This window comes from Aethalodelphis obliquidens, unplaced genomic scaffold, assembly GCF_003676395.1.
Source record: "Aethalodelphis obliquidens isolate GAN/ISIS:26980383/991018 unplaced genomic scaffold, ASM367639v1 scaffold8, whole genome shotgun sequence".
Taxonomy (NCBI): domain Eukaryota; kingdom Metazoa; phylum Chordata; class Mammalia; order Artiodactyla; family Delphinidae; genus Aethalodelphis; species Aethalodelphis obliquidens.
In genome coordinates, this window is record NW_020837952.1 from 55,634,439 (window position 1) to 55,642,648 (window position 8,210).

Consider the following 8,210-nt stretch of genomic DNA (forward strand, 5'->3'; position numbering starts at 1 on the left):
AAGGTCAGGGCTGGAGTGTCTAGTCTTCCCTTGACCTTGTCATCATCCTCCACCTCATTACTGCAAAATGGCTGCTGATCCTCTAAGCATCACATCTGCGTTCAAAGCAGGAAGAAGGGAGAATAGGGAAGGGTGCTCTCCCTCGAAGTCTCTGTCTTTTTATTGAGGAAGAGCCTCCACTGTCACCCTCCTTCCATACTTAACACGCTTCCTCTTACATCTCAGTAGTCAAAATAGGGTCAGCTGACCACACTTAGACCAATCACTGATCCAGTGGGATCAGATGTCCATGATTGGGTTCGACCAATCACAATTCATCTTCTGGTGCTGAGATCACAGCATTTCTGCCGGCTCCATAAGCAGATCAGAGTTCTGTCTGTCGGGAGAAGGGAGGATGGCCACTGGGCAGGTGAGGCGATGGGCAAGGGGTGCTCCTCCAGACATGAGGCCAAGCAGTTTACCTATGACGTCTCACTTGGTCCTCTTACAACCTTACGAAGCTGGGACTGTTTTATGCAGATTTATCAAATGAAGAGACGAAGCTAGCAAGCTGCAGAGCTGGCCTGTGTTCTTAGCTGTTCTACCAGACTGCCGGGCATGGAGGGACTCGAATGCCAGGAAGGCAGGAGACTGTCCAATGGGACCACATCAGGCCCCACTCACCACCAACCTCATCACACACCTGCCCTCCCTTGGCTCCGAGTGTGCAGGGTTAGAGTACCTGGGTGCCCAGGTACTGACAGGTGACTGCACCCATGTCTGGGGGGTGGTTCCCACAGTTCACTGCAGCCACTGTGCTTTGGCCAGAGGCATAGGCTGACCCTCCCCCACATCGCCCCCATCTTGTTCCTTCATCCATCCAGCATCTGCTGATGCCAGGCACCCAGCCAGACCTCGGGGGGAACAGATGGGTGGCCCCGGCACAGATCCTGCCCTCACGGAGAGACCTGGCTACCCTGTCTCTCCTACCTTAAAGAAATCTTGGGTAGAATGATTAAGAGATTGAGCGGAGAAAAAGCTCACTTCTGGCCACAGGGACAGTCTTTTTTGCCTCCGTTTTTTAAAAATGTTTTTAATTGTGGTAAAATACATGTAACATGCTATTTACCATCTTAACTATTTTTCAGTGCACAATTCAGTGCTTTTAAGTACATTCAGATTGTTGTGCAACCACGCCACCATCCATCTCTGGACCATTTTCATCTTGTAAAACTGAAGCTCTATACGCATTAAACACTAACTCCCCATCCCCCTTCCCCTGGCAACCACTGTTCTACTTTCTGTCTCCATGAATCTGATTCCTCTAGGGACCTCACTGAAGTGGAATCATACAGTTTTTGTCTTTTTGTGACTGGTTTATTTCACATAGCGGAATGTCCTCAAGGTTCGTCCGTGTTGTAGGATGTGTCACAATTTCCTTCCTTTTCAAGGCTGACTATGGGAATTCCCTGGCGGTTCAGTGGTTAGGACTCCACGCTTCCAGTGCAGGGGACATGCTGCGTGGCCAGAAAAAAAGTGGCTGCATAATAACCCACTGAGTGTATGCACCGTTCATCCGTTAGCGGACCCTTGGGCTGCTTCCACATTTTGACTATTGTAAAATAGTGCTGCTGTGAACATGAGGTACAAACATCTCTTCCAGAATGTGCTTCCAGTTCTTTTGTGTGTACATCCAGAGATGGAGCTGGTGGGTCAGACAGTAATTCTGTTTTAATTTTTTGAGCAACAGCCATACGCTCTTCCTCGGCAGTGGCACTAGTTTACATTCCTGCGGGGGCAGTTTTACAGCGAATTTGAGGTTGACCTTGAAGATGGTCAGTGAGGTTTAGATGTGGGGAATGACACGGCACAGGAGGGATGAAGGGAGAAGGTGCAGCCCAAATCGTGGGCAGGAGGGCGGGCTGCGCACAGAGCAGCTGGGGAGAAGGAGGCCGGAACATTGATCAGGGCGGAGGCCTTTGCACGTTTATGTGTTAGTGTGACTCTCATTTGGGATCAGGAGCCACAGAAGGCGTTGAGCAAAGCAGGGACCTGATCACTCTGCCCCCAGCAGCTCCACAGGCCAGCTGAGGTGAGGTGGACTGTGGCAGAATATTCTGGGGGTGGGGAACCCAGGAGCTTTCTGATGGTTGGTGCAATAGAAAGTGACGATAGGAGACCAAGTCCCCAAAAAGAAGCAGCAAAAGCAGTGAACGTGGAGCCAGCACAGCAGGGTTAGGACTAGGGTGAGGCCGGCGAAGTGCTCACCTTGGGCACAAAATTTTAAATAAAAATATTTATATTTAATTTAAATAAAGGATCTGACTCAGCCAGGATTAAGGTGAAGCGGTTGAAGCATCGTGCAAGGGTAGGGCTGGATCCCGTCTTTAATTGAAACTTGATATTTGGTTCACCATGGATATTTTTTTGCATTCATTTTGATTAAAATTTTTTTTTCTGTTAACGAGCATATCTACCAAACAGAAACAGACTCACAGATATAGAGAACAGACTTGTGGTTGCCGCGGGGGAGGGAAGGGTTGGGAGTTTGGGATTAGCAGATGCAAGCTAGTGTATCTAGGATGGATAAACAACAAGGTCCTACTGTAGCGCACAGGGAACTATATTCAATGTCCTGTGATAACCATCATGGAAAAGCATATGAAAAATAGTATACATATATATACATATAACTGAATTACTTTGCTGTACAGCAGAAATTAACATGACCTTGTAAATCAACTATACTTCAATAAAATTTTTTAAACTTGTGTTGAAATATTACTTACCTTGATCATTAAGTTTTGGGTGCCCCCTGAAACTTTGTACCTGAGGGGAGCGCCTCTCTCACCCCACCCTGGTCCGTGAGACAGATTCATCCAATTATCCAGCAGTACTTGCTGTGAGCCTGTGGTGTGCCTGCAACTGTGATAGGATCTGGGGATCCAGAAGTCAGTGAAATAATTGTAGTTCTCTGTCCTCAAGTTTAAGTCCAGATAGAGATAATAAACTAGAGGGGAGGGAGACTTGGGCAGGTAGGCTCCTCCTGGGCTAGCCTGGAAGAGATGAAGGAAGTGTGGTGCAGAAGGAGACAGACATTTGACTTTTGATCTCCTTCGGTGTTTTGCCCACCCACTCTCTGAACCCATGGGTCTTAGGCCCATGGACCACCCCCCCTCTCTAGAAACTAAAAATATCAGCCACCCACATTCTCATACTCCTTACAGCTGAGGCCTTCAAGGCTCACCCATCAGATGCACCAACCCAAGATTTAAAAACAAAACTCGTGCTCCCAAGAAGCAGAGCCCCTCCCTGCTGAGCCCCTAGGACAGTAGTACCCAGGGCTGGGTGTTGCGTGTGGGACGTGCAGGTCACAGGGGCTGTGGCATTCAGCAGGTGTTTGGAGTGCTGACCTCACGAGCCATCTGGGAGTATTGATCCTTTGTGCATACCACAAGGTCCACTCTCCAGTTCACTCATGATTCATGAGTCACCCAACATTCTTTGAATATCCTTTTGAGTATCTGTTCCTTGAACATCCTTTTCTGCTTAAGTTAACGTGACTTGGTTTCTATTGTCCGCAATGAAGAATGTTGCCTTATATAGAAACTGGTGCCAGGAGATTTTACAGGCTATATGGATGTTGGAGGATGTTTAGAGAAGCTGAGGTTGGTAATCTGGACTGCTTGGGACTGGAGACACTAAAAATTCAGAGCAGACCTGGAATCCTACAGCATGCAGAAGGAAATGGGCATTCCAATCTGCCACCAGGAATCACCTGGAACGAAGAGCCCTTTGAGAGCAGGGGTTTTGAGGCTGAGACTCCATTGCCTTAGAAGAGAATGTGAGGAATGAGGAAATAGACTGTGGGAATGGGCTGCTGTTTCCTACAGTGCTGGACAGTTGAAGAAACAGAAGATGATCTCCTAAATCCTAAAGTCTTGGCTCAAGACCCAGATCAAACCCCGAGGACTTCTATCCTGAAAGTATCTCAATTCTTGCAGCCATAAGGGTGAGACAGCCAAAAATGACACTCAAAATTTGAGCCAGCAGCATGGCAAGTTACATCATTCCCTGATGCCGTGGCTTCACCAGCTCTGCTCCATGGACGTCAGACCGTTGACTGGGAAAGAGTGAGCTCAGCCTTTGCATGGAGCCATGCGGGAGGGTGTGGGGTGATGCTGACCCCCCCGAACCCCCATACTCACCGAACCCCCTTGTGGGCTGAAGCAGCCTCTCCTTGCTATCTGATGATGCTGGCCCTGCCCAGGGCCCCTTTAATGAGCTCCCTGTGTCCCACCATCCCTCAGGGTCTTCAGATCACAGTGGGGTCCCCAGATGGCCAGTGGGGTGGGGCAGGATTGAATATCAAAATCTGGGCAAAGCTTTGCTATTACATATCATCAAAAATCTGGAGACAGGGCTTCCCTGGTGGCGCAGTGGTTGAGAGTCCGCCTGCTGATGCAGGGGACACGGGTTCGTGCCCCGGTCCGGGAAGATCCCACATGCCGCGGAGCGGCTGGGCCCGTGAGCCATGGCCGCTGAGCCTGCGCGTCCGGAGCCTGTGCTCTGCAGCGGGAGGGGCCGCAACGGTGAGAGGCCCGCGTACCGCAAAAAAAAAGGAAAAAAAAAAAAAAAATCTGGAGACAATCTGTGAATGGACCGACTGAGCTGAACTTAATACGTACATACCAAGCAGCAGTTCTGGATTCAGGGTGTCAGGCTGATCAGCTGGGGTGGCTGTCATTGTCTCCAGGGTTAACTTATTGGTTGGCAAGTACGCTGAAGCCTGACTCAGCGGTGGCCCACGCTCGCTGAGGCAGGGATAAGAGAAATGCCGAGATGTAACGTAGAGACAGACTTGTATGAATTAACCACGGGTGACCTGCTGCTCCTAAGCGCGTTCCAAAATACCATCGTGCCTTCCTTCACTGAGAGGGTAAGACCCGTGATGCTGAGGCAGCCCAACAGCCTTCAATGGTCTCCACGTCCAGGTGGGGGTCCTACCAGTGATCCGACTCCTTATTTCCGGGGGTGGTGGTGGGGGGGATAGAGCCCTTCGGAGGGCAGAGGCCACGGCAGCAGTGACTGGCAGGGGTGAGGCGGGTGCATTACCATCACAGCAGGAGCGGGTGGTCATCCCAGTGGTCTGATCAGCGAGGAAGGGTGGGGCTAATGGATTCCAAAGTCCCCGGGGTAAAAATGGATCAGCAACCCACAAGGACCTAAGGCTTTTATAACCAGGTCTGACTTGACAGGAGACAATGTGTGGTCCCTCCCCCATCCCAAACCTGAGTCCCTTCGCAGACCCAGAGCTCCCTGGGTGAGGAAAGGACCCGACGCTACATTCCAAGTCTGTTCCCATCAATCTCCCTGCAACATTCCCCCCAAGGGGACCATGGCCATTTGTGGAAGAACTATGCCCTGGGGAGCAGTGTGGGGGGTGGTGGGGGGGAGGTCTGAACCTCGCTGAGTCTTTGTTTCCTCATCTATAACGGAGGACAATGATATCTGCCTGAAAGGATTGTGGGGTTAATTGAGTAGAATAATGGGGCAGTGCCTGGAATATAAATGCACGCGCTGGCTGCAGCTGAACCTTTTATCCCTGTGTGATTTCGTGCTCATTCTTTCTTTGTTTCCATCTCTACTCCACTGTAGTGGAGTATGATCAGCCATTTGCTGAGAGTTAATAACACCCCCGCCATTGGCAGAGGTGAGGCACGTGCCAGGAGCAGTGCTCGGCTCTAGTGTCTCTAACCTATGCAGCTGCTCTCTGAGGCCATGCAGTGGGGTTGGCGCTGCTGGGATGGGGCTATAGCTGTGTTCTGTTCTAAACCTCTGTTCTCTTCACTGGCACCACACTCCTCGGAAGGCAATAAAATGAGGTGGCAAGTACGGAGCTTGGGACATGGTAAAGTGAGAAATAGGAGAGGAAGGAGGGAGATGCGTGGATGGCAGAGTAGATGGATGGATGGGTGGGTGGATGGATGAATGGATGGACAGATGGATGGATGGGTAGATGGATGGGTGTGTGGATGGGAGAATGGATGGACAGATAGATGGGTGAATGGATGGATGAGTGAATGGACGGATGGGTGAAGGATAGGTAGATGGATGGAAGGGTAGGTGGGCGGATAGATAGATGGATAGATGGATGGAGAGATGTAGATATGGAGAGAGATGATGGCTGGATAGTTTAGAAGATGGATTCGACATGACCCCAGCTCTCAAGGATCTTCCAATCAAGGAAGATGCAGCACTAAGCATGGAGCTGGCTGAGAAGTTGAAATATCTCATCTGTAGTCAGTGCAATTTCCCAGCCACACCACAGCATGTGCGATGAAGATTAGCCAGGCAAGCTGAGACGTGGGGCAGACACACTTGATTGCTCCAGTAACAGACCTTCATGTTCATTCATTCAACAGGCATTTACTGAGCACCTACTCTGTACCAGGCACTCTTCTAGGCTCTGAGGACAGAGAGGTGAACAAAATAACTCCCTGGGGGGAGGGAGGAGACAGGAAAGATGTACAGTTGACCCTTGAACAATGCAGGTTTGAACAGTGTGGGTCCACTTATACACAGATAGTTTTCAATAGCAAATACTACAGTAGTACGTAGTTTTGAATCCATGGATAAGGAGGAACCGTGGATGAAAGGCAGATAGGGAGGGCTGACTATAAATTACATATGGATTAACCGCCGTGTTGTTCAGGGGTCAACTATACCTGCAGAGTGAGCCCAAAGAGGATAAGTCCTATGGAGATAAATAAAGCGGGTAAGAAAGGGGGGCTATGGGACAGCGGTCTGCTCTTCTGGAAAGGTCAGAGAGGGCAAGCCTCACTGGTGGGTTGACCCTTGCACGAAGGCCTGAAGGAAAGGCTGAGATCTGGAAGGAGCAGTGACTTTCCTAGGATCACACGGTAACTACATGCCTGAATCAGGACTATACCCCAGGTTACATACAGGTGTTAGGATTCTGAGGTTCCTGGTCTGAAGCTACAAAACAGTGGTAACACACCAGACGTGGTGTCAGCAGAGGAGGATGGGGTTGGGATCCAGCCACTCAGGAGCTATGTGGTCCTCGGCAGGTCACTTCCTCTCTCTAAGCCTGTTGGCCATCCCTTTGCCCTTCCTTTTCTCCTCCGTTCCTGAAAACAATCCTGAGAGTATTAAGAGGTTATAGATATTTTACTTTATAAGTGAAAGAGGCCATCATTTTGTTATTTTATGGAGGGAGCCGACACTAAGCCTCCAAAGGGGGCTACAGTTCTGCTCTAGTTGAGAGAGGAGGATTGCCGGCTGGGACAGAGAAGGCTCCTGGGCCGGGCGGAGGGCAGGGGGGAATGAGACCTGACATCTGAGTGGGCCTCGAATAAAGGAGAGTTCATAATATGATGCTGAGCACCCAAGGACTGTGGAAGACAAATGGACCAGCGTGGGGGCCACATCGGCTCTTTCCCAGAGTGAATGGGTCTCTCTATTAGGATTGGGTTTGGTTACAAAGGACAGAAAACCCCAAATAAGAGTAGCTCAAATACAGACATTTCCTCCTTTCTTATGTAAAAACTCCTGAGCTAGGCAGTCAGGTGTCAGGGACCCCCGGCCCTTTCCACTGTGCTCCACCAACCTCAGCATTTGGCCTTCACCTCAATGCTCAAAATGGCTGCTTAAGTGCCAGACATCATGCCTGTATTACAGCCAACAGGGCAGAAAAAGGGATGAAGAAGGGAATGCCTTGTTCCCAGCAGAAGGGATTCTGGAAGAATGCCATTTTAGCTTGGCGGTTCTAAAACCCAGAGAGGGCCCACCAGGACCCCGGAGGCCTACAGGCTGGACACTGCTGCTGCCTGGTTTGGCACCTGCCTGGGATGGTGTCTGGGAAAGGGAGAGATGCAGGCAGCTCTGCCTGTTTCACCCAGGAAGTTCCTGCAGCCATCCATGGAACAGCACAGCTGTTTGCAGATGTCAAGATGCCACAGGCACTGGCTCCCCAGCTACCCTCTAAATCCCATCCCCTCCTCCCCCCAGCCTGAGCCTTCTCTAGTGCCCTGGAACCCAGAACCCTGGGGGTTTGGGGAATGGGGAGGGTCCTAGAGACAGGTCGGGCAGGAGGGGGTAGGAGTTTTCAGGTAAATCCCTCTGATCGGCACTGCCCACCACCACCACCTCAAGCATAGGGCTATGAATCCCAGGATGAATTTACACCAAATTGCTATAAAAGCCCCTGG